This window comes from Bubalus bubalis, chromosome 1, assembly GCF_019923935.1.
Source record: "Bubalus bubalis isolate 160015118507 breed Murrah chromosome 1, NDDB_SH_1, whole genome shotgun sequence".
In the NCBI taxonomy this organism is placed as follows: Eukaryota; Metazoa; Chordata; class Mammalia; order Artiodactyla; family Bovidae; genus Bubalus; species Bubalus bubalis.
Genome location: NC_059157.1, coordinates 47,482,029 through 47,509,552, shown reverse-complemented (window position 1 = coordinate 47,509,552; position 27,524 = coordinate 47,482,029). Strand labels below are relative to the sequence as shown.

The following is a 27,524-nucleotide window of genomic DNA, read 5'->3' as shown; positions in this document are numbered from 1 at the left end:
TAATATCTTCTGCTTCTGTTAGGTCCATACCATTTCTGTCCTTTATCGAGCCCATCTTTGCATGAAATGTTCCTTTGGTATCTCTAATTTTCTTGAAGAGATCTCTAGTCTTTCCATTCTGTTGTTTTCCTCTATTTCTTTGCATTGATTGCTGAAGAAGGCTTTCTTATCTCCTCTTGCTATTCTTTGGAACTCTGAATTCAGATGCTTATATCTTTCCTTTTCTCCTTTGCTTTTCGCTTCTCTTCTTTTCTCAGCTATTTGTAAGGCCTCCCCAGACAGCCATTTTGCTTTTTTGCATTTCTTTTCCATGGGGATGGTCTTGATCCCTGTCTCCTGTACAATGTCACGAACCTCATTCCATAGTTCATCAGGCACTCTATCTATCAGATCTAGTCCCTTAAATCTATTTCTCATTTCCACTGTATAATCTTAAGGGATTTAGTTTAGGTCATACCTGAATGGTCTAGTGGTTTTCCCTACTTTCTTCAATTTAAGTCTGAATTTGGCAATAAGGAGTTCATGGTCTGAGCCACAGTCAGCTCCCGGTCTTGTTTTTGCTGACTGTATAGGGCTTCTCCATCTTTGGCTGCAAAGAATATAATCAGTCTGATTTCGGTGTTGACCACCTGGTGATGTCCATGTGTAGAGTCTTCTCTTGTGTTGTTGGAAGAGGGTGTTTGCTATGACCAGTGCATTCTCTTGGCAAAACTCTATTAGCCTTTGCCCTGCTTCATTCCATATTCCAAGGCCAAATTTGCCTGTTACTCCAGGTGTTTCTTGACTTCCTACTTTTGCATTCCAGTCCCCTATAATGAAAAGGACATCTTTTTTGGGTGTTAGTTCTAAAAGGTCTTGTAGGTCTTCATAGAACTGGTCAACTTCAGCTTCTTCAGTGTTACTGGTTGGGGTATAGACTTGGATTACTGTGATATTGAATGGTTTGCCTTGGAAACGAACAGAGATCATTCTGTCGTTTTTGAGATTGCATCCAAGTACTGCATTTCGGACTCTTTTGTTGACCATGATGGCTACTCCATTTCTTCTAAGGGATTCCTGCCTGCAGTAGTAGAAATAATGGTCATCTGAGTTAAATTCACCCATTCCAGTCCATTTCAGTTCGCTGATTCCTAGAATGTCGACATTCACTCTTGCCATCTCTTGTTTGACCACTTCCAATTTGCCTTGATTCATGGACCTGACATTCCAGGTTCCTATGCAATATTGCTCTTTACAGCATTAGACCTTGCTTCTATCACCAGTCACACCTACAGCTGGGTATTGTTTTTGCTTTGGCTCCATCCCTTCATTCTTTCTGGAGTTATATCTCCACTGATCTCCAGTAGCATATTGGGCACCTACTGACCTGGGGAGTTTCTCTTTCAGTATCCTATCATTTTGCCTTTTCATACTTTTTTAAAAAATATAAATTTATTTATTTTAATTGGAGGCTAATTACTTTACAATATTATATTGGTTTTGCCATACATCAACATGAATCCGCCATGGGTATACACGTGTTCCCTCATCCAAGGTAAGGAGCAGCAGCTGCGTGAAGAGATACCCCACGTTCAAGGTAAGAGAAACCCAAGTAAGATGGTAGATGTTGCAAGAGGGCATCAGAGGGCAGACACACTGAAACCATAATCACAGAAAACTAGTCAATCTAATCTGTTGGACCTCTCCACCATGACCTGCCTGTCTTGGGTGGCCCCACAGGGCATGGCTTAGTTTCACTGAGTTAGACAAGACTGTGGTCCTAGTGTGATTAGATTGACTAGTCTCTCAGCCCTCCTGCGCCCGCGCAGCCACCGCTCCTTGGACCTGGGGTAGCTCCTCCCGGCTGCCCCCCTGACCTCAGACGCAGGCTGCGCCGTCGCAGCCTGACACTCCCGGCCGCCGCCCCTGACCTCGGACGCCAGGTAGCTCCTCTCGGCCAGCTTCTGCGAGGTCCATTGCAGCCGGTTCGCCACATCCTCATCAACAGTGGTTTTTTTTTTCTTGTCTTTTTGATACGACTGTGTGACAGGTATGAGGTGGTATCTTATTGTGGGTTTGTGTGTTTTTTTTTAAACTATATTGGTCTTCATCAATCCACGGGCTTTTCTCTAGTTGTGGCAAGTGGAGGCTACTCTCTACTTGCAATGCAAGAGATGTTCATTGCTGTGACATATTTTGGTTTTTTTGGCCACAAGGCATGTGGGATCCTAGCTCCCTGACCAGTGATTAAACCCCCAGCCCATGCACTGAAAGGTGAAAATCTTAACCCCTGGACCACCAGGGGAGTCCCAAGAAACATGCTTTTATTCCGCTTCTCCAAGTTAACTTGGCCTTACCTCTTCTTTAAGTGGTCTCTGCCCATTTATAATTTCTGCTGCCAGCCTTTGGCTGGTCCAGAGCTGTCAGTATTTCCTTTCATGGGCTCCATGTCTTCATCTGCCTCATTCATATTCATGGGGGAAAATGATGGGGTGAGGGGGGATCAGCAAGAAGATCCATGTCCAGACTAGGTTAGGGAATGGAGCAGGGGAAGGGAGGAGGGAACTCCCAAAAACTGAATCCAGTGGACTCTAGAGATGCACACTGTTGATTCTCCTTGAAAAAGGCAGAAGAATAAACATTCAGAGAGAGGGGTACCTGGTTAGCTGACTCTATGTATCAGAACTGGATAAATTGCATTATTGATTTTTCAACCAAATAGCTCCATCCCCGACAAGTCTCCCTAGACTCAAAATTACCCTTTGGGCCATGGTTAATGAACTCTCTACAATCCGGGTCAGACTGGAGAACTTCATAATCTGAGGACCCTAATCTGCTTGTGGGTGCCTGGAGCCTCCTTCACCCTCACTCCACTGGCCCCCCTCCAGCACCCCCATTGTATTTCTCACTGGTCCATAGCCAAGTCTGCCAAGTCTTCTAGCCTCAGAAGCCAGAGTTCCTTCCAGTGGGCCCCTTAACTATGTCTGTCTCTGGCTTTGATTTGCCCAGCAGCATATTGTCACCCCATCTGTCCTTTCCCATCTGAGCTGCTATGATGGTGAGGCCAGAAGCAAAAATAGCAGGTGAACAGTTTTGTTTCCTCTTGGTTCGTTTACAAAACACCTTCTACCCATGAGAGAGGGCCTGCCCTTCCTTCCTCTTTCTGCTGCAAATGTGGTTTCTCAGAGCTCATCTCTAGAAGATTCTTGGCTCATTCTGGTGCTGCAGTCTCTCTGGCACTCTCACTAGAAGGTTCTGGATGCTCTAAAACACTTGCCTAGAGCTGTGTGCCTGCCTTCAATCTTTGGAATGGATCCTGTAAGTCTGAGCTCAAAAAACATGAGTGAGTAAACATTTAGTTACACTTCTCTTCATCTTCCCTGGTGGCTCAGAGGTTAAAGCGTCTGCCTGCAATGCGGGAGACCTGGGTTCTATCCCTGGGTCGGGAAGATCCCCTGAAGAAGGAAATGGCAACCCACTCCAGTATTCTTGCCTGGAGAATCCCATAGACGGAGGAGCCTGGTGGGCTACAGTCCACGGGGTCGCAAAGAGTCCGACACGACTGAGCCAATAGTCTCTAGTCTCATCTTCATGGGTTGCCCCCTCCCCTACTGTGCCTTGGGGAGAGCCTTGATTTGTCCTAAAACATTTGAAAATGCCCTTCCTATGGTCCACGATTTCAGTACCTCTCACTTTTACATAGCTGGGCTGTCATCTCCACTTTTTTTTTTAATATAAATATTTATTTTAATTGGAGGCTAATTACTTTACAATATTGTATTGGTTTTGCCATACATCAACATGAATCTGCCACGGGTGTACATGTGTTCCCCATCCTGAACCCCCCTCCCACCTCCCTCCCCGTACCATCCCTCGGGGTCATCCCAGTACACCAGCCCCAAGCATCCCATATCATACATTGAACCTGGACTGGTGATTCATTTCAAATATGATAATATACATGTTTCAATGCCATTCTCACAAATCATCCCACCCTCACCCTCTCCCACAGAGTCCAAAAAACTGTTCTATACATCTGTGTCTCTTTTGCTGTCTCGCATAAAGGTTATCGTTACCATCATTCTAAATTCCATATATATGCGTTAGTATACTGTATTGGTGTATTTCTTTCTGGCTTACTTCACTCTGTATAATAGGCTCCAGTTTCATCCACCTCATTAGAACTGATTCAAATGTATTCTTTTTAATGGCTGAGTAATACTCCATTGTGTATATGTACCACAGCTTTCTTATCCATTCATCTGCTGAAGGACATCTAGGTTGCTTCTACGTCCTGGCTATTATAAACAGTGCTGTGATGAACCTTGGGGTACACGTGTCTCTTTCAATTCTGGTTTCCTCGGTGTGTATGCCCAGCAGTGGGATTGCTGGGTCATAAGGCAGTTCTCTTTCCAGTTTTTTAAGGAATCTCCACACTGTTCTCCAAAGAGGGTTGTTTTTTCTCCACACCCTCTCCAGCATTTATTGCTTGTAGACTTTTGGATAGTAGCCATTCTGACCTGCATGAGATGGTACCTCATTGTGGTTTTGATTTGCATTTCTCTGATAATGAGTGATATTGAGCATCTTTTCATGTGTTTGTGAGCCATCTGTATGTCTTCTTTGGAGAAATGTCTGTTTAGGTCTTTGGCCCATTCTTTGATTGGGTCGTTTATTTTTCTGGAACTGAGCTGCAGGAGTTGCTTGTATATTTTTGAGATTAATTCTTTGTCAGTTGCTTAATTTGCTATTATTTTCTCCCATTCTGAAGGCTGTCTTTTCACCTTGCTTATAGTTTCCTTTGTTGTGCAGAAGCTTTTAACTTTAATTAGGTCCCATTTGTTTATTTTTCCTTTTATTTCCAATACTCTGGGAGGTGGGTCATAGAGGATCCTGCTGTGATTTATGTTGGAGAGTGTTTTGCCTATGTTGTCCTCTAGGAGTTTTATAGTTTCTGGCCTTATGTTTAGATCTTTAATCCATTTTGAGTTTATTTTTGTGTATGGTGTTAGAAAGTGTTCTAGTTTCATTCTTTTACAAGTGGTTGACCAGTTTTCCTAGCACCACTTGTTAAAGAGATTGTCTTTTCTCCATTGTATATTCTTGCCTCCTTTGTCAAAGATAAGGTGTCCATAGGTGCATGGATTTATCTCTGGGCTTTCTATTTTGTTCCATGGATCTATATTTCTGTCTTTGTGCCAGTACCATACTGTCTTGATCTGTCATCTCCACTTTGTCCACAGAGCCATCAATCAATCATTCCGTAGTGAAATTATTCAAGCAGCAGGACAGGAAGTCCTGAAAAATAGTCCCCTAAAAAGATACCCAGGTCCTAACTCCTGGAATCTGTGGATGTGACTCTATTTGGAAAAAAAGGATCTTTGCAGATGGGATTAAGTTCAAGGTCTTGATATACACATTGTCTTGGATTATCCAGGTGGGCCTTAAATGCCCATACAAGTGTCCCTGTATGAGAGGAGGGGTTGGGGGGGATTCTGTGGATAGGCGGGCAAGAGGCGGTGTAACCACAGAGGCAGAGATTGGAGTGATGTGGCCACAAGTTGAGACATGTCCAGAACCATCAGAGGCAGAAGGAACTGGTTCTCTTTGAGAGTCTGTGGAGGAGCACAGCCTTGACGACACAGAGTTCTGGTCTCCAGAACTGTGGGAGGATAATTTCTGTGCTTTTTAAACCACTCAGTTTATGGTCATTTGTCAAGGCAGCCACAGGAAACTGACAGAGTAGTGAACGGCTCCATTGTTTTAACCTGCCCAGCTTAACATCTTTTTAATGTTTAAAATGGGAAGGAGGGTGGGCGAGCGAGCAGCTGACTGTACAGGAACGCTTTCCAGCCTCTGCTCAGCCAAGACGAGTGGCCGCAAACTGTCTCGTACCCTGAACCCTAGTTCAGATGGCGCTCAAGCCAATCTGCTTCCCGTGGGGTAAAAATGGGTAAAAGAAACGTAAAAGTCTGCCTCATGCAACAAAGACTCAGTGTGAGTTCCTCCCTCAGTCATGTTCACGCTCTGTCTCCTGGCCGCTTACGACTCACGTCTGAGCCAAGTGGAGTGAGTGAGTGAGTGAAGTTGCTCAGTCGTGTCTGACTCTTTGTGACCCCATAGATGGTGGCTACCAGGCTCCTCTGTCCATGGGATTTTCCAGGCAAGAGTACCAGAGTGGATTGCCCTTTCCTTCTCCTGGTGATCTTCCCGATCCAGGGATCGAACCCGGGTCCCCCGCCTTGCAGGCAGACGCTTTACCCTATGAGCCACCAGGGAACACTGCCTTAGTTTCCACACCCATCAGAGCTCTTCATTCAACAGCCTGGAACGTACTGGCTGGCACTCGATGAGCTAGATGATTGCCCTGGGTTTGCGACTAGAAATAGCCCAGAAGGTTAAAGCTGTGAGGGTAAAGTCTCTGAGCAGGAGAAATCAGGGCCAGGACAGGCTCTGGACTGCATTGAGGTATTCTACCAAAACAGGAAACCCAGGGCCGCTGAGACATCTTTCCCTCTTAGGACGACACTGTGTATTTGCCCGGATGAAGCAGGAGTTAATAGCCAGTCTTGTGTGCAGCTATATAAATAGCACTTCCGCGTGTTAATTTCATTCTCACAACAGCCCTATGAAGCGGATACTGTTGTTTGCCTCGTTTTTCAAAGGTTGAGACTCAAGCACAGAGAGGTTGTGGAACTTACCTAAGATCACATGGGAAAAGAGTGACACAACGGGGAATTGAGGCTAGGTGGTCTGGCTCTGCAGTCTGTGTTCTTACCCACCTGTGACAGGCAGACTCTGGGATGGCCACCGCTGATCCCCACCTCCTGGTTCTCACACCTCAGAGTAATCCCCACCTTTGCATAATCCATTCTTCTTGAGCGTGCATGGTACCTGTGACTCGATAGAAGCTAACAAAGGGATGCTGCTTCTGTATTTAAGTTACAGATGATGGTGGTTCCTGTCTTGCTGGCTGACTCTCTCGAGTGACTTCTTAGCTTGTACCCTTTTAAAAAAAATTTTATTTCCGTGGCTTTCTGTAGTTGCAGCACAGGGGCGGAAGCGGGGTCTGCCGTTTGTTGCCAGGCGCAGCTTCCCTTGTTGTGGAGCACAGGCTGTATGTTGTGGAGTATGAGCTTAAGTACTGCAGCTCCCTGGCTCTAGAGCACAGGCTCAGGAGTTGTGGCACACGGGCTTAGTTGGCCCGCAGCGTGTGGAATCGTCCCGGACGAGGGATCAAACCTGTGTCCCCTGCTTTTGCAGGCGGGTTCTTATCCACTGAACCACCAGGGAAGCGCTCAGCTTGCCTCCTTTGGGGAAGCAAGCTGCCAGGGTGGAAAGGCCCATGTGGCAAGGACCTGAAGCCACCTGCACTCGCCAGTAAGGATCGGTTTAACCGCGGTAGGAAATAGATGGGCCCTGGGACTGGACAGCTGGTGTTGGTCAAACAGAGTAAAACTAGAGCTTTGTTCTCACCCAGACACTCCAAGGACAAAGTTAATGGCAAGAGCTGAGTTCTGCCAAAGCAAAGAGATAAGATGCCCATTCCTGAGGTCAAGGAAAACCTCCCTGTCTGCACACGCACAGGAAGGCTCCTGGGGAGTCAAAAAGGAGAGGATGCCATCCCATAATAGGTGATGTCAAGCTTCCCACAGGCCTCTGTACTGGAATCCATCTTGGCAAAAAGATGCTCATGAAGATGGGGGAGGACCTGAGGACAAGTCAGAGGTGGGAAAAGAAACAAGATAACTGGTCAAAGGTAAACAAAGACCTGGAAGAACTGACCCTATATGAGTGGTTTAACCTCCTCTCTACTGTGTTCTTCATTCCAGACACCCACAGCCTTTCTCTCTGGGGGTGTAGTTCTGTCTTGTTTCTGACTTAATAAGTAACTGTTTCTTTGTGTGCTCTCGCATATGCAGTGCTGTGTCTCTAAACTTTGTACCTGTTTATATAGTCTTTGGAGAAGGCAATGGCACCCTACTCCAGTATTCTTGCCTGGAAAATCCCATGGACGGAGGAGCCTGGTAGGCTGCAGTCCATGGGGTCGCTGAGGGTCGGACACGACTGAGCGACTTCATTTTCACTTTTCACTTACATGTATTGGAGAAGGAAATGGCAACCCACTCCAGTGTTCTTGCCTGGAGAATCCCAGGGATGGGGGAGCCTGGTGGGCTGCCGTCTATGGGGTCGCACAGAGTCGGACACGACTGAAGCGACTTAGCAGCAGCAGCAGCATACAGTCTTTGCCTCCTTAAAACATTCTTCCTTTCAAACAGGGGTAAGAGATAGGGCCATTTTGCTTCTAGCCTCTAGTCCCTGGTGGTCTGAAAGCTAGGATTCCTGGTTTTTCATCCAAGCCACCCAGGTTCAGTTCCTGGACAGGCAACTAGACTATCTCTTCAGGACCACTACTGTGTCTCTCTGAGATAATGAGAGTGAAAGTGTTAGTTGATCAGTTGTGTCCAACTCTTTGACACCCCATGGACTGTAGCCCACCAGCCTCCTCTGTCCATGGAATTCTTCAGGCAAGAATACTGGAGTGGGCTGCCATGCCCTTCTCCAGGGATCTTCCCTACCCAGGAATCAAATCCAGGTCTCCTGTATTGCAGGCAGATTCTTTATCATCTGAGCCACCAGGGAAGCCCCTCCGAGATAAAAATGGCCCTAAAGAAACTGAATTCCACCAACAACCCTGTGATCTTAAAAGTGGATTTTTCCTGTACTACACAGGGAATATGGGCTTCCCTTGTAGCTCACTCTGTAGAGAATCTGCCTGCAATGCAGGAGACCTGTGTTCAACTCCTCAGTTGGGAAGATCCCCTGGAGGAGGAAATGGCAGCCCCCTCCAGTATTCTTGCCTGGAGAAGCCCATGGACAGAGGAGCCTGGTAGCTTCCCAGCCCATGGGATTGCAAGGGTCGGACACGACTTAGTGACTAAACCACCACCACCACACAGGGAATATAGCCAATATTTTATAACAACTGTAAGTGCCAGCTAACCTTTAAAAGTTGTGAATCATTGTATTGTACACTTGTAATTTATAAAATATATAATTAATAGTATTGTTTATACAATATATAATTTTATATAATAAATATATAATTATATATTTATATATTATATATCAATATAAAATTTAAAAATTATATAAAATACATTTTATATAATTATATAATAATTTATATAATATATAATGTACATCAGCTATACTTCAATAAAAGCTTCTGCACAACAAAGGAAACTATAAGCAAGGTGAAAAGACAGCCTTCAGAATGGGAGAAAACAATAGCAAATGAAGTAACTGACAAAGAATTAATCTCAAAAATATACAAGCAACTCCTGCAGCTCAATTCCAGAAAAATAAACAACCCAATCAAAAAATGGGCCTAAACAGACATTTCTCTAAAGAAGACATACATATGGCTAACAAACACATGAAAAGATGCTCAACATCACTCATTATCAGAGAAACGCAAATCAAAACCACAATGAGGTACCATTTCATGCCAGTCAAAATGGCTGCTATCCAAAAGTCTACAAGCAATAAATGCTGGAGAGGGTGTGGAGAAAAAACAACCCTCTTACACTGCTGGTGGGAATGCAAACTAGTACAGCCACTATGGAGAACAGTGTGGAGATTCCTTAAAAAACTGGAAAGAGAACTGCCTTATGACCCAGCAATCCCACTGCTGGGCATACACACCGAGGAAACCAGAATTGAAAGAGACACGTGTACCCCAATGTTCATCACAGCACTGTTTATAATAGCCAGGACATGGAAGCAACCTAGATGTCTATCAACAAACAAATGGATAAGAAAGCTGTGGTACATATACACGATGGAATATTACTCAGCCATTCAAAAGAATGCATTTGAATCAGTTCTAATGAGGTGGATGCAACTGGAGCCTATTATACAGAGTGAAGTAAGCCAGAAAGAAAAACACCAATACAGTATACTAACGCATAAATATGGAATTTAGAAAGATGGTAACGATAACCCTGTATGAGAGACAGCAAAAGAGACACAGATGTATAGAACAGTCTTTTGGACTCTGTGGGAGAGGGCGAGGGTGGGATGATGTGTGAGAATGGTATTGAAACATGTATATTATCATATGTGAAACGGATCGCCAGTCCAGGTTTGATGCATGAGACAGGGTGCTCAGGGCTGGTACACTGGGATGACCCCGAGGGATGGGATAGGGAGGGAGGTGGGAGGGGGTTCAGGATGGGGAACATGTGTACACCCATGGCTGATTCATGTCAATGTATGGCAAAACCACTTAGCCTCCAATTAAAATAAATAAATTTATATTTAAAAAAAAAAGAAAAAGTGGGTTCTTCTCTAGTGGACCCTCATTCTGGCTGACACATTGAGAGACCCTAAACTGAGGGTCCAGCCAAGCTCTTCCTGGATTCCTGGCTCATAGAACTGAGAAAGTAAGGTTTTGCTTTCTGCTTGTTTGTTTGTTTTTGGCCTTACCATGCAGCATGCAAGATCTTAGTTCCCCAGCCAGGAATGGAACACATGCCCCCTGCATTGGGAGGGCAGAATTTTAACCACTGGACCTTCAGGGAAGTCTCATCATGTTATTTTAAGCTGTTATATTGGGGTTACTTGTTATGCAGCCATAGATAACTGACACGGCCCCCTGGTGTTGAGTTCCACCTCAGCCACAAGCCCACTGACCATGCACCATGCCAGGCCTCGAGTTCCTCTTCATCTCAGGGAGTGATGGTTTGTCTCATTCATCCACTCGACAGCTATTTACTGAGCATATATGCATATAAAAATACATATGAACTATATATATATATATATATACACCCACATGTATGTGTATATATGCACATAAACATGCATTTGTGTGTATATAGATGTACGTGTCGGAGAAGGCAATGGCACCCCACTCCAGTACTCTTGCCTGGAGAATCCCATGGATGGAGGGGCCTGGTAGGCTGCAGTCCATGGGGTCACGAAGAGTCAGACACGACTGAGCGACTTCACTTTCACTTTTCACTTTCATGCATTGGAGAAGGAAATGGCAACCCACTCCAGTGTTCTTGCCTGGAGAATCCCAGGGATGGGGGAGCCTGGTGGGCTGCCGTCTATAGGGTCACACAGAGTCGGACACGGCTGAAGCAACTTAGCAGCAGCAGCAGCAGATGTATGTGTGTGTATGTCATATCCTATCAGTTCTGTTTCTTTGGAGAAATGCAGCACAATGGCAGACACGTAAATGAGTCATATGGCAGTTGCAAGAAGTGCTCTGGGGAGAAAATAAAACTGAGGTTTATGGATAAGGAATGCTGGGAGGTAGGAGGGAGATCACAGATGGCCTCAGTGAAGATAAGACATCTGAACAAGAGACCTGAAGGCAGTGAAGAAGCAAGAGCGGAAGGCGAGGGTGGGATGATTTGTGCGAACAGCACTGAAACATGTATATTACCATATGTGAAATAGATGCCCAGTCCAGGTCTGATGCATGAAACAGGGCACTCAGAGCCGGTGTACTAGGACATCCCAGAGGGATGGGATGGGGAGGGAGGTGGAGGGGGGTGTCCAGGATGGGGGACACGTGTACACCCGTGGCTGATTCATGTCAATGTAGGGCAGAAATCACCACAATATTGTAAAGTAATTAGCCTCCGATTAAAATAAATTAATTAATTTTTAAAAAAGAGCTGCAGCTATCTGGGGAAGAGCACTCCCAACAGAGGAAGCAGCGAGTGTTCCCTTTTCCTGAGCCAGGACGGGCAAGGGGGCAGTGTGACTACAGTGGAGAGAGGGAGTGAGAGGGGACACAGAAAGTCCTCCAGGTCCCACAGCCGACAGGTAATGGACTGAGACTGGGCGAACCTGAGTCCAGAGACTGTCTTCATCGTCATTGTTCCCTCCTTCTCCTTCTGTTGCAATACCCTGCAGGTAAGAGATGTGTGACGATTATATTGCAGGGGTAGGGGAAGATTCCAGTCTTTCTTTATACATATACACAGACACTTTCTTCCCTGCCCTCCATTTAAGCCTCTGTTAACTGACTTGCCCAGGTCCAATGTACAACTTATTTGTAGTGTCTGCCGGCCAGTTCAGAGCCAGTGGGGGGACTTTGAATTTTCTTCCTTGTGGGTTAAATAAGAGTCAATTCTTTAGTGCCAAGTTGCCTCACAGGTACCTTGATGTTTTTGCTTGATTTGAAAGACACAAATCTTGCAGTCAAAAGTGATGTCTAGGGACTTCCCTGGCTGCCCAGGGTCTAAGACTCCAGGCTCCCAGTGTGGGGAACTAGACCCCACATGCCACAACCAAAAATTCCACATGCTGCAACTAAGACCCAGCGCAGCCAAATAAATAACTATTTTTAAGTATTTATTTAACTATGTTTATTTTTGGCTGTGCGTTGGCATTCACTAACTGTGGTGAGCAGGGGCTGCTCCTCATTGCGGTGCACAGGCTTCTCATCGCAGTGGCTTCTCTAGAGCACAGGCTTTAGTACCTGTGGCACTCGGGCTCGCTTGCCCCACGGCATGTGGAATCTTTCCCAGCTCAGAATCAACCTGTGTCCCTTGCATCGCAAGGCAGACTTCTAACCACTGGATCACCAAGGAAGCTTCTAAATATGTTTTTTTTAAAGGTTTCTAGTATGGTGAGTTTGTGCAAGAATAACAATGTAAAACTCCACTCAGGAATTTCATATTCAACAGAAAGCCCTGAGCCCCTCGTTATGAAACCCACCCCACTGGACACATTTATTTATCTCTATCCTTCCCCTAGGAGGGCAAACAGACCTCCACCCTGCATCATTTTCTAACCGATCACCTTGAGGACTTAAGGTGTCGAGTCTGCCTCCAAGTACAGAAAACTTCAACCCAAGTGACATTAACTGAATAAAAAAGCAGAAACCCACATGTACAATAGTGGAAGAAGAGCAAAAAGAGCCAAGAGATAGTGACACATATTTGGAACCTGACAATTTAAAAAAAGAACGGCACTTAGCAGAGTGGAAAATCCTGGAAATTATGTATCTAAGGAAAGGGCTGCCTGTGAGAAGCCCCCAGAAAGGCTCTGGAAAGAGATGTGCCAAGCACCCCAGGAGGCAGGACCAGGGGGTGAAGGTGCAAATGGGGGAGTTGGAGGTGCGTTGAGCAGTTTTTGGTCCCTCCAAGTCCCCTCCCAGCTTGCACACAGTCAGCTGTGTGTGTGTGTGTGCTCAGAGGCTCCAGTTGCATCCGACTCTTTGTGACCCCATGGACTGTAGCCCACCAGGCTCCTCTGTCCATGGGATTCTCCAGGCAAGAATACTGGAGGGGGTTGCCATGCCCTCCTCCAGGGGATCTTCCCAACCCAGGGATCGAACTCAAGTTTCCTGCATCTTCTGCTTTGCAGGTGGATTCTTTACCACTGAGCCACCAAGGAAGCTTGCACACACTCAGCTGCATTTCTTCAAATCCCACACTGGTTTATTCTCTTCAAAAAAAAATTGAGAAGTTGAGAGCATCCCATTCTGGGCAAGTGGGAGTGAGATACTATATTTAGAGAACTCCTTCATCCAATTCCCCTCCCCATCACAGCTTTTCTCTCCCTGCAGCACTTAACTTGGCTCAATGTATATCAATAGAATACATCACTGTGCAAAGAGGTGCTCTTGAACCTGGGTATCCCTCTCTGTCGGTCTCTGCTCCCTGGCTCAGCCTCTCATGAAATTCCTTCTCCTTGGGCTGAAATACAGAGACCAAAACAAACCAACAACTACAGGCCAAGGAACAGGGCACAGCTGCAGACAACTACAAGCAGAGGAGTTGGGGGGAAGGTGAGGGGAGGAACAAGGTGGGAAAGAGGGGAGAGGAGACAGAAGGAAGAGGAGCAATTGTGTTTGATTCATCTGTTTTCCCAGGTTGAAATTTCTGAAACTGTGGGGGTTACAACAGGGGAAATATTAAAAATCAATGAACTAATAATTGCACTCCTTGGTATTTACCCAAAGGAGTTGAAAACTTACGTTCACACAAAACCCTGTGCACCTAATGTTAATAGCAGCTTTATTCATGACTGCCCACACTTAGAAGCAACTGAAATGTCCTTCAGAAGGTGAACAGGACAAACAAAACCAGACAATGGAATATTATTCAGCACTGAATAAATGAGCCATCAAGCCATGGAAAAAATGTGGAGGAAACTTAACCATGTATTACTTGGTGAAAGAAGCCAATTTGAAAGGCTACAAGCTGCATGAGTGAAGTCGCTCCGTCGTGTCTGACTCTTTGCAACCCCATGGACGGTGGCTACAAGGCTCCTCCGTCCATGGAATTTTCCAGGCAAGAGTACCGGAGTGGATTGCCATTTCCTTCTCCAGGGGATCTTCCCGACGCGGGGATCAAACCCAGATCTCCCGCGTTGCAGGCAGACACTTTACCGTCTGAGCCACCAAGGAACACAAGCTGCATAATTCCAACTGTATGACATTCTGGAAAAGACAAAAAACTAAGGAGACAGTTAACAGATTGGTGGTTGCCAGGGGTTGGGGGGTGGGGGAGGGAGTGGGGACAGCAGAGCACAGAGCATTTTTAGGGCAGTGAAGCTGTTCTACCTGATACGATGATGGTGGATGCCTATCACTACACATTTGCCAAAACCTGTACCACGAGTGAACTCTAATGTAAACTATGAACTTTGGGTGATAATGTTGCATCATTGTAAGCTCATCTATTGTTTCAAACGGATCCCTCTGGTGTGGGACGTTGGTAGTGAGGGACACTGGGCAAGTGTGGGGTCAGAGTGTAGACAGGAACTTGGTCCTTTCCACACAGCTTTGCTGTGGATCTAATACTGCTCTAAACATAAAATTCATACAGCAGAAATTAACATACCATTGTAAATCAACTATACTTCAAAAAAAAAAACTACAACTTTTTTAAAGGTTATTAATTTTTCAAAAAAAATTAATGAACATTGGGAGATAACTTTAAGGGAAGAAGGTAAATGCAGAGATGGTTAGATAGCATCACCGACTCAATGGACATGAATTTGAGCAAACTCTGGGAGATAGTGGAGGACAGAGGAACTGGGTGTGCTCCCGTCCTTGGGGTCACAAAGAGTCAGCCACAACTTAGTGACTGAACAACAACTTTTTAAATCATCTCGTATTCTCGCCAGTAGTGTAGAGCTTAATCAGAGCTCTAATTATCAGTGCAACTGGTGGGCAAGGACTAACCTGTTCATCACTGTATTTCATCATTTAAAGGCTCTCAATAAATGTTTGCATTCTCCCATTTAACTGAGGAAGTTGAGGATTCGGGGGATGTTTCTGAGTCAAAAAGCCAGTCATTGGATTGTCATTTAGACTTGAAATAAGGATGTGTTATCCGCAGATGAGTCTGCAAACTGCCAAGGGGTGCAGGGAGGTTGGCAGTACCCAAGGATGGGTTAATGCATGCTGGCATTACCCACGGACATGTACAGGCCTTGATATCTCCTAGAGCCACAACACCTCTCCTTTGTAAGATTCTGGCATTACCAGAGAACCCTGGTGAATGCAGCAGTAATCAGAAGCCATCTTACTTTGGATTTCCAGAAGTCAGGACTTGGCAGTCAAGAGGAGAAATTCCTTAAGAAGGAGACAGCTGTTTCCTATGTGTGGCTGTCCCCAGGCCCCTGTGGCAGGGCAAATTACTAACACAGAGAAATCAAATGCAACTGAACACACAGTTTGCAAATTCTCTGCCACCTGCAGTGCCTTCAAGTGCCTCTTAGAAGCTGTCCTGGGAAAGGGATCTGCCTGGCCAAGAGTGGTTTGGTGTACAACCTCGGTGCTCACTGAGCGGACTTTGGTTTTCTTGGAAAGCTAAAAGACAAGCCTCTGACTGCTAACCATGTTATCTGTATAAGGAGATGATTTCAGTGGTATTTGCCTCTTAAAAAAGATAAATTGTGCCACTTGAGCGCAGCTGCCACTGATTGGGTCTCTGTGAACAGGATAAAAGAGTTATGTTCCCCAGCAGCTCTGTGATAAATTGTTGAAGAGCCACAGCAAGAAACAAGAAAAGCTGACCACAGGAATGTCCCAGACAGAAAGGAAAAGGCCAGCAAGGAGGCTCCCCAGGGGGCTGTCATGGTCTCTCGGGGACCATAGTCAGACTCTCTGCTGTGGTGCAGCCCACACACCAGCCCAGGACCACCATCCTCTGGTACCTTCCTACCAAGAGCACCCCAGACCCACCTTTTGCACTGAGCCATGAAAATCAGATTTCGTTTGGGAAAAGCAGGTGACTCCCACTATAAAATACTCTTAAAAATAATAATAATAATCTTAGTTATTTATTTTTGGCTTGCCGGGTCTTTGTTGCTGGGTGGGCTTTTCTCTAGTTGCAGCAAGGGGGGGCTGCTCTCCCGTTGCGGTGTCCGGGCTTTTCGTTGTGGTGGCTGCTCTTGTTGCAGAGCAGGGGCTCCAAGATGCATTCGGGCTTCAGTAGTTGCGGTTCCCAGGCTCTAGAGCACAGGCTCAATAGTTTCGACACACTGGCTCAGTTATTCCGAGGCATGTGGGATCTTTCTGAACCAGGGATGGAGCCCGTTTCCTGCATTAGCAGGCGGATTCCTCACCACTGAGCCACCAGGGAAGCCCTCCTTCCAAAGAATGTTCTTGAAATGAACCAAAGTTCACTCTGATATCAGGAGGAGGCGACCCCACCCACCACACTCAGGTCTTTTCCAGGACTCCACATCCTTAAATACGAGAGGGTGAAGCTGCGAGCACCAGGGTCTGAGGTCGGAGAAGATGGGAATCCAGGAAAGAAGCCTGTGCCCAGCACAGAGGAGCTGGGGTTCCACCTGAGTCAACAGTGGACTCTGTGGGCTGCCCTCAGGGATTGCCCAGTGGAGGGCTTGGGGTGGGAAAGGCGTCAGGAAGCCCTCGCTGTAGCCAGGCTAGAGATAATGGCGGGGTCTGCTGGAGGTGGGGGCAAGACAGCAGCAGAGGGATTCTCGGAGGCAGAAACAACCAACTGAAAGGGAGAAATCTAGGCTACAGCCCAGGCCTCTAGCTCTGGACAACTGGAAAGAAGGGGTGCCATTTTCCTCAATGGAAAAGGTCAGCCAGAGAAGGAGCAGCTATAGAGTGAGCTGAGAAACCAAGACATCCATTCTGGCCATGCCGAGTATGAGATGCCTGTGAGATCATCAGGTTAAGATGACAAGTCGGTAGCTGGTTGTAAGAGCCAGAAGTTCAGAAATAGTTTTGGGCTAAAGACATTAACATTGGCATCAAAGACATAGTTTGTTGTTGTTGTTGTTTCTGTTTTGTTTTTTTCTATTTTTTTTTTTCTGTTTTCTCTCTCTTTTTTTTTCTTTCTTTTTTTTTTTTTTTTTTTTTTTTTTTGGTAATTTGCTTGCACCGGGTCTTAGCTGTGGCACGTGAACTCTTAGCTGCAGCATGTGGGATCTCATTCCCTGACCAGGGATTGGCCCCCTGCACTGGGAGCATGGAGTCCTAGCCACTGGACCCCCAGCGCAGTCCCAAGGATGTAGTGTTTTTTTAAAAGATAAGACGGTACAAGAACACTTGAGAAGAAGAACCAGAAGAATGGAATGCCCGAGAGAAGAAAGGGAGCTTCATGAAAGGGCCTGAGCAGAAATAGTCAAACAAGTAAGAAAAAAACCCCACAAGAGTGTGCCGTTCTGGGAATTGAGGAAAAATGATTTTTCTAGAAGGAACTGGTCAGCTGTGTTGAAAGCTGGTAGGGTAGGTAAGATAAGGACAGGAGGTGTAGATGTAGTGGCCCAGAGGACATGTAGTGGACACGGTGGGGTACCTCGCAGTCCCTCCATCAGGACAGAAGAGCTGAGGGAAGGGCTTTGTGCAAGCTCCCACCTCCCTCGGGGGAAGCCCACGTCCAATGTCTGCTTCAAGCAGGAGTGCAAACCCAGTCCTTGCCTCGACTCCAGCAACTCTGAAGTATCACCCCTCGGCAGAGCTCCCTGAGGGTTTGGCTGAGATGTGACCAAATCACATCGGTTCAGCAGCTCCCTCTGCCCAGCCGTCCATTCCTCACCCCTTACAAAAGTTGTTCCCAAGATCATTTCCAGATGCCTTTCCCTTCTGGGTCCGACTAATAGGCAATTACAAGGCTTCACCTGGCAGGACCCGGGGGACATTCCCTCCCTGCCTGAGAACTGGTGACAGCCAGGCCTGAAGTCTCTGACTGGAGCTGCAGTCCGGGACTCGGGTCCCTGGCTGACCATGCTCTGATGCTCTGTGCTTGCAGCCCTGGCACCTTCATTCCTAGGTCTCTTGATCTGTGGTCTTCTTCAGGGGCCTCTACTGAGGCCCCCTTATGAGGGAGGAGAAGAAAGCCTTGAGGCCCGGTTGGCCACTGTGCCTTGCACCCAGTTGCCCTCCCCTCTCTCCAGGCCCAGGTCCACAAAACTGCAGAAGCCTTTGATTCAGGCTCCTTCAACAGCGAGACAACCCCCACTGATCCATCTGACCTGGACCAGGGCATGTTCCACCAGTGGATATGGAAGGGGTGCCTCTGTGTATGCCGTTGCTGTGAGAGGTGGAAACCTCACTGGTACTCTCGTCTGGGGCTGTTGCTTTATCAGCTACTCCGATCCCTGGCAGCTGTGATCTCCCTCTCCAGCTCAGCTGAGCCCTGGATGCAGACACTGATGATACCCATGGGAGCTGGGAGGATGCGCTTGGAAAGGACAGGAGAGGGTGGCAGGACCCAGAGCCCTGGTCCTGGCCTTGGGCAGGACAGAGAGAAGAGAGCACGGGTCATCACAGGCAGGCTAGCCGACTGGGGAGTGGAGGGAAATTCAGAAAGTCTGGCATCTCCTCCGTTCCTAATAAATGTCATCAGCTAAAGGAGGGAGCAGAGGAGTTTGGGAGAGAAATAAGGAGACGTGAAATGATTCTCCAGGACAGTGATACAGTGAACTCACTCAATGAGGGAGCAGGCTAACTGGGCAGTGTTGGGAGTGTACTTGAAAACCAGACTATCTGCAAAGTGCCTGGCTCTGCGATGGGCAAACAGCAGGTGCTTCGCTTCATTAGCTGGAAAAAGGGCTAGAAGAAGAGCCCTCCCAGGGGTGATGCTTACCTGTTGCTATGTTTCTTGTTTCCACAACAGTCCTGGGAGAAAATGATCCAGCAAGTAGCAGAAAGTGTGTCTGAAAGTGACTTAGAGGCACCCAGTTGAGCAGCCCACGTCCACAGGTGGGGAAATTCAAATATCAAATTGGTTTTCACAGTACAAGCAGTAAACTCCTGCCACACCTACTCACACATTACAGTTTGTGTCAGAAAGTTCTCAAGTGTGAAATCTTGGGATCTTTCTCTTCTTGACCCCCGGGCAGCTAATGAGACTCATCACTAAGGTTGTTCTCTTGAAAGCCTGAAATTGCCCCAGGCAGGCTACCCTAAAAGGCCCTGTCATTTGGACCGTACTCACCGCCCTGGAGGCTTCAGTTGTCCCTGAGGTCCTAAGTAGACGGAGAGGTAGAAAGGCCTCTTCTTGTCAGTCTTAATGATTACTGAGAAATAAAAATCATTGTCTATCCCCTACATGCAGAATCTAAAAAGAAGTGATACAAATGAACTTACAAAACAGAGACTCACAAACTTAGAGAAAAAAAATTATGGTTACCAGGGGGGAAGGATGGTGGAAAGGGCTTCTTAGGGAGTTTGGGATGGACATGGACAGGCTGCTATACTTAAAATGGATAAGAAACACAGACCTACTGTATAGGCACAGGGAACTCTGCTCAGTGTTATGTGGCAGCTTGGATGGGAGGGGAGTTTGGAGGAAAGTGGATACATGTATGTTTGTCTGAGTCCCTTCACTGTTCACCTAAAACTATCACATTGTTAATCAGCTATCAAGTGTTCAAGTGTTAGGTGTTCAGTCGTGTCCGACTCTTTGCAACCCCATGGACTATATCCCACCAGGCTCCTCTGTTCTTGGAATTCTCCAGGCAAGAATACTGAAATAGGTAGCCATTCCCTTCTCCAGGAGATCTTCCCAACCCAGGGATCACAGCATTGTTAAATCAGGTTAAAATGGTAACCTGTTAATGTTAATCATAACACAAATTTTTTAAAAATTTTTGTAATTTTAAAATTAAAAAAAAATGTGATTGTCTAGGTCCATTGAATTGATCATGATGAGTCAATCCAAACCAGGCACTTCTTGGAACAAGCAGTTGCAAAATGACTTCTATTGGATGCATCGTAAAGACTTACGTAATTGGACATAGTCCATTATCAGCCTCTACTTTCAAGATAAGACCTCCAAACAGCATCATTTCTCAAGGAATTACAAGACTGAGGACATTAAAAAAATCAAACTGAAACTATTTAGAGCCAATAACCTGGGCAGGGTCTCATGTAATAAACAAAGTCCATGCAAAAAAGATAAAAAGGCTCTTCTGCCTGGACACATCCCTTGGATGGAAGATCCAAGTCTTCTGTCCCTAGTTCTGAGCTATCAACTGATAATGCTGTATTGATTATCGTGGGCTTCCTATGTGGCACTAGGGGTAAAGAACCTGCCTGCTAATGCAGGAGACATAAGAGACACAGGTTCAATCCCTGGGTCAGGAATATCCCCTGCAGGAGGGCAGGGCAACCCACTCCAGTATTCTTGCCTGGAGAATCCCATGAGATTCTTGCCTGAGAATACCACAGAGGTGCCTGGTGGTCTAGGGTCCATATGGTTGCAAAGAGTCAGACATGATTGAATCGACTTAACACACATGAATGCGTTGATCAGCCTAATGGTCAGCAAAGGTCACTCTGCTTTTGAAAGTTAGGCAACTGAAATTGTAACCTGATTATCAATCAGGGGTCTAAAAGGAAAGAGACATCACACTCCAACAGAGCAGTTGAAGAGGATCACAAGAGGGACTATCCTTAGGGGGGTGGACAGAGTAAGTGAAACCAACAGGAAGAATACTGTAACATGAGGGTGGTGGAGAGCTTACTAGCTCCAGGCCTGGAGGGGAATGGGAGGAACCATCATTCCAGAGAGAGTAAAGGGGTCGGCAGCAGGGTCTGTAGCCAACCCATGGAGACCCTCCAGGAAGGGATCCCACCTCAGTGTCCCCCATCTTCCAATCTCCGGCTGATGCCTCCCCCTGGCAGGACCCAATCAGAGTCATAAAGTAAAGGACTCCATTGCTGCATTTTATACAAAGTGTATCCCAGGGCAGACCAGGGGGAGAGTGGATCTGGAGGGGCAAATGGAGGGCTCCAGTACCCCAGAAAAGCAATAGGAAAAAGAGGGAGCTCAGCTTGGTCCTCTGTGGTGACCCAGATGGATGGGATGAGGGTTGAGTGGGAGGGAGATTCAAGAGGGAAGGGACACAGGTACACATGTGGCTGATTCACTTTGTTGTACAGCAGATACTTGCACAACACTGTAAAGCAACTCTACCCCAATTTTAAAAAAGAAAATAAGAATAAGAACAGAGATAATAAAGGAAAAAATTTAGATATATGACAGTGGCATTTTTGCAACAAAGTTTCGTGGGCTGTATATTGAAAATTTCATAATCATTGCATTTATGTATGTCAGATTTTTAAGATATTTAAGGCATTTTATATTATCTCATGGGGACTTCCCTGGTGGCTCAGTAGTAAAGCCTCCCAATACAGGAGACCTGGGTTCCATCCCTGGGTTGGGAAGACCCCTCTGGAGAAGGAGATGGCAACCCACTTCGGTATTCTTGCCTGGGAAATCCCATGAACAGAGGAGCCTAGTGGGCTACAGTCCAAGAGGTTGCAGAGTTGGACACAACTTAGCAATTAAAGCAGCAGCAGCAGCATACTATCTCATAATTTGGCTTATAATTTTCATCAAGTTTTCATTTGGAATAGTTTAACTGATTAAGATAACTGTTAAAATGGGGAACTCTTGTTTGTGAAATTCATGTTTTTGATATAATAATCATCTAGAGAGAATGTGAATATTTAGATAATTGTTAACTTTGAAAAAAAATAATTTAATGTGCATTCCTATCGGTATACAAGAATCCCTTGGACATTAAAATTTTTAAATGGGGTAAGTGCAATGTCATTATAAGCCAAGAAGGAGGTCAGGTGACCTTGAAAATCTCCTTTCCCAGGTTGGCCTTCAGAGCCCAGTTCCAGAGCCCAGTTTCTTAACCTGAGGTCTTAGACAAGTTGTTCTAAATAGAAGCACTGGGGCTTTCAAGAGCCTCACGGGGAAAAAAAAAAAAAAAAAGACAAATAATCCAATTTAAACATGAGCAAAAATTCTGAACAGACATTCCTCCAAAGAAGAAACACAGATGGCCAAGATGCACGTGAAAAGTTGCTCAACATCATTAACCATCACAGAAATACCATCCAAACCACAGTGAGATACCACTTCACGTCCAATAGGATGGCCATAATTTAAAAGACAGATAACAACAAGTGTTAGCAAGGATGTGGAGAAGTCAGAACTCCTCTTCCCTGCTGTTAGGATTGTAAAATGGTGCAGCCACTTCAGAGAAGAGTCCAGCTGTTCCCTAAACAGAATTGCCATTTGACCCCGCAATTCCACCCTTAGAGATATACCCAAGAGAAAGGAAGACATGTGCCAATATAAAACTTTTACTCTTGCTATCCAAAAGAAGGCAGCTAGCAGTTGACCCTCAGGGTATGCTAGGGTTAACTATGACCTCACTTGCTCCTCACCACCAGCCTCAGATGGGTGCATTTCACAGATGAGCAAACTGAGGTTTGGTCCTTCCATTTCTGTGTATTGTCCAGTGTTCCTTAGAATCTTGGACTCTCAGTGCTGGAAGGAGTGTTAGACATGGCCTAGTCAAATCCCCCTCGCTTTATATATGAAGAACCAAAGACTTACAGAGTCAAGGACCTGGCCAAAATGTTGGAGTCATCTTTTTCTCCTCTAGTTGTCTCTCACTCTTAAATACAATCCATCGCCAGACTTGTATGGCTTACCTTCGGAATAGTCCAATGTGTAGCTTTTGGGGGGAGGAAAGGGTGCTGTGCAGGGTCTTCGTTGCCTCTCATGGGCTTTCTCTAGTTGTAGCTAGTGCGGGCTACTCTTCGTTGTGGTACTCAGCCTTCTCCTTAAGGTGACTTCTCTTGTTGGGCTCCTTATGGTGGCTTCTCTTGTTGGGGAGCACAGGCTCTAGGGGGCACAGTAGTTACAGCACATGGGCTCAGTAATTGTGACTCCAGAGCACAGGCTCAATAGCTATGATGTATGGGCTTAGTTGCCTGGAGGCATGTGGGATCTTCCCAGACAGGGATTGAACCCATGTTCCCTGCATTGGCAGGCAGAATCTTAACCACTAGTCCACCGGAGAAGTCTTTTTTTTTTTTTTCCTTTTTTTGCTGCAATGTACAGCAGTTCTGTCCACCCCAACCAGCCCTCCTTTAACCAATCACCTGGATTACTACAGGACCGTCTCAACAGGTTTCTTTACTTCCTCTCCAGCCCACCACTCAATACTGTAATCAACATACAGAAACCAGAGTGATCCTTTTGAGACACAAGTTCATTCCTCTGCTGAAATCCCTCTAATGGTCTCCATCTCACTCAGGACAAAACTCAAACCCTCCCCAGAGCCTGCAGGCCCTACAGACTACTTGCCTGGCTCCTTTCCTCTGCACCCCTCCCTCTCTGCACTCCAGCTCCTTCATCCTCCTTGCTGTGCCTACGACATGCCAAACACATGTATGTCTCAGAGGCTTCACACATGTTTCTCCTTATGCCCAGAACATTCTCTGTTTACACAGCCCTCTCTTCATGTCCTTGCATTTCTGCTGCAATGTCTCCTCTTTGGAGAGCTCTTACTTATCTCTGTCCCTTGTCTTGCTTGGTTCTTTCTCATAGCAGGTATCATCATTTGACCTTCAGTTCAGTTTAGTCGCTCAGTCGTGTCCAACTCTTTGCGACCCCCATGGACTGCAGCATGCCAGGCTTCTCTGTCCATCACCAGCTCCCGGAGCTTTTACGTTATTTCAGTTCAGCTCAACAAATATTTGTTTACAGAGTTGTTTGTGTCCACGTTAAACTGCAGGCTCTGGGAGGTCAGAGCCTGCGTGTCTTGTTCGCTGCTAGATCCCCAGCCCTTAAGACAGTAAGCTTCGCGTTATAGTTGAATCTGCTGCACCACAGGCAATGTTTTTTCTTTTTTCCCCACTGAAGTGAAATTCACATAACATAAGATTGACCTTGTGAAAGTGTACGCTTAAGTTTCATTTAGTACATTCACAGTGTGGAACAATCACCACCCATATCAAGTTCCACTTTCATCACCCATACCTATTAAGCAATCACTCCCCATTCTCCCCGCCCCCCAGTCGGCAACCACCAATCAGCTTTCTGTGTCTACAGATTGGCTTATTCTGACTGAAATGTGTATAAATGGGGTTACACAATATGTGCCCTTTTATGTCTGTCTTCTTTCACTTAACGTGAAGAATAATAGTCATATACACACATGCACACAGCATTTGCTCATTCACCCACTGATGAATATCTGGGTAGTTTCAGGCAATGATTTTTGCAGGGGATCTGTAAAGATAAAGCTAAGACAGGAATTTAGTGCTTTCTAAGTAATGAAAGAATCTCGACCACAGTGAAGAATTAAAATAACACAACACTGGTTTAGCAGGTCAGTTAGTTTTGGCATAGATTAGAGTGGTATGTTAAGTATGACTAATGTGCTTATTTACCATATTTGGAGCAAATTCCATTTCCAAAAACAAACATACCTCATGTATTTGTTATCAAATACATTATATTTCTCCAGAAAGCCTCATTTCCTTTTTCATCTTAACTCTTGATAAACTTGAGAAGATTTGGCATGGCAGAATGGATACACGCATATGCATGGCTGAGTCCCTTTGTTGTCCATCTGAAACTATTGCAACATCATTAATCAGCCCTAGGCAATATAGAATGAAACATTTAAAAAAATAAAATAGCCTCTAACCTTTTTTGTATCTTGCTCTTCAACAGAGCAGTTGAAGCTTCCAGTGTTTCTTATTACAGAAAATGGTAGCATATTTCCTGATGAGGGCCCTTCAGAGACAATTTCTGCTTAAGTCACACGGGTGGCGTGACAAGCAGCTACATCTCTGCTGCTTCCAACTCTGGGAGTTCTTTTGGCTCCCCACCCCGTGACCACTTTTCTCTCTCTCCTGCGTCTGTTCCTTGCTCCGCGCCTCCCTCCTCGGAGCCGCCTAGCCCCTGTTCCCTTGCTCCTCCTCTCCAACCTGCCCGCACCGTCTGGGTCCCCACGGTGCACGGGTAAGCTCTGCTGGTGGCATTCCTGTTTGCTGGCCACACTTGCCAGGGCCTCGCAGCACAGGTCTTTCCTCTCCTCTCTCCACCCCATTCCTGGTACCAATTTTCTACCTTCCGGAAACACTGCAGTCCACAAACTCCTTAGGGGACTTTGTTCTTTATTCTGGGAAGTACAATACAAATGATTCAGACTTAGGAAAATCAAAGCTTTTCCTTCAAAGCCAATCACTTTATGCAGGTAAAGAGTGTCCTAAAAGATTGGAAACTTTGTACCTTTGACAGAAACTGAACTGCCTTTGCAATATATTTGGCTATATTCATTGTCACATCTGAGAATAATGAGATTTCCAATGGCATTTAAAATTCAACGCAGTAGGCTAATATTTTACTGGGACTAAAGAACTGCTAGTGGAAGAGGCTAGCCTGATATAGTAGAAAATTCTGAACATCCTATCATCCCTAATAAGAAACTTTGAATCCACTAGATGTTGTGTTGGCCAAAAAGTTCGTTCAAATTTCCCATCACATCTTACGGGTAAAAAAAAAAACAAAAAACAAGCAAACTCTTTACCCAACCCAATACAATACAATCACGTGGAAAACTAGAAAGATTGTGTTAGAAAATTCCATGAAAGGAACAGAGGCTAAAAAAATATAATCACCAGCCTCAAAATTTCTTAAAGCAATGATTCTCCAAGTGTGCTCGTTGGACAGCAGCAGTCACCTGAAAAACCTATCAGAAATGCAAACTCTCTGGTCCCAGCCCGACAGTACTGGATCAGAAGCTCTAGGAGTGAGACTTATAATTAACTCTGTGTCCTGACACAGGGACCCTGAGGCACACAAAAGGTGGAAGGACACTTCCTTAAATGATGCATCAATTGTTAATTTATTATGAAATTTGCAGATTTCTGTATTGTTGCACCTTCTTATTTTGCAGGACTCAAAAAGCACCCACTGTGGTGGAGATGGTAGATGTGAAACACCAACATCAGCAGAAGAGATTCTTTCTGACAGCTGAGGTCTGTCCTCCTGCCCGTCTGGCAGGTTTGTGTCCTTTGTGGTTTAACAGTCTTAGAGACAGATCTGCCGCATTCTGAGTACAGGCATTCTTCCTCCCATTAGCAGGGGTAAATACACCCTCGGAAGCACAAGAGTAGAAATCTGTCCCTCCTCACCAGACTCTCTTTATGAATCTCCAGAGAGAAAGGACTGGGGCTTTTGGTAGAAGTAGAAATGGAGAAGGTGTCAGCTTTCTATTCACATTACGCTCTATCTTAACTGGATTCCCCCCAGAAGAAGATCCTAAGGTGATGATTGACAGCATGTAGTTTTCCTGGCAGGTGCAAAGACAAGAGCAGTGAGAACATGACACAGGGAAATGAAGATTTTCAATGAACCAGCTTTCAAAGTGGATGAGCAAATCTTAATCCCATGGAGAAGCTCAAGAAAATGGTGTAGAACACATTCCTCAGAAGTATCCTGTCTAAGGGATTAGGGAGCTGGGGTATTTGTACCCCCATGTATCATTCCTGACAACTTCTAGACTGGATCCAACAAAGGTATAGATGCGTTTCCCAATTGTAGATGTACACAGACAGGTAAAGGGATCCCCAAGGGTCATGGTTTACCAACAGCATCAGTATACTCAAGGCCAGGCAATAATGTCTGGTCCCAACTCTAAGATGGAAAAATAGGACTCAGGCCCTCTTAGGATGGAGTGCTATTTTAGTTTATTCCTGAAGCAGCAAATAAGCATTGCAAATGATCAAAATAAAAAACAGGTGGGTACACATGGCTCTCAGTGGCTTCCCTTATGAATCACTTTCATAATTCTGTGGTCTCAGCAGTTGCACTGAAAAGGGCCTACTGTTGTGGATTCATAACCTTTTATTACCTCCAACCCAGACACAACATATTCTATTAAATAACACATCAGTTATAATGCTCAACAACCATTTTTGGTGCGTTTTGAAAGAAAAAAACAACTTTTGATCAGTTAAATATATGCCCAAAGATTACCAGACAATGAGAAAAGCTAGTGGCATAAAAGAAAAGTATAAAGATAAGCAAATAGAGCAAATTGACTCGTGACAAAACAGACTATTGGAACAGAAAAGAATGTCACAAAAACCCAAGTTCAAAAGATTTGAGATGCTTGTGGATCCATAAAACAAGAAAAGGTGCTACTTTAAAAAAAAAATCAGAATAATAACGTGCTTTTAAAGTTAAACACACAATTGCAGAAAT

The 27,524-nt window shown here is 45.5% G+C and overlaps 1 long non-coding RNA gene across 1 annotated transcript in view; it reads right to left on the bottom strand.

The window, feature by feature from the left end:
• Window positions 1–11,080: 11,080 nt before the first annotated feature.
• LOC112583888 overlaps window positions 11,081–27,524 on the bottom strand; it is a 37,947-nt gene continuing 21,503 nt past the window's right edge. The window contains exons 2-6 of the long non-coding RNA XR_003108151.3: window positions 23,817–24,888; window positions 22,955–23,147; window positions 19,434–19,556; window positions 11,848–11,907; window positions 11,081–11,257 (exon numbers count right to left, since the gene is read on the bottom strand). This is a non-coding gene — a long non-coding RNA (uncharacterized LOC112583888). The remainder of the gene's footprint in view (window positions 11,258–11,847; window positions 11,908–19,433; window positions 19,557–22,954; window positions 23,148–23,816; window positions 24,889–27,524) is intronic.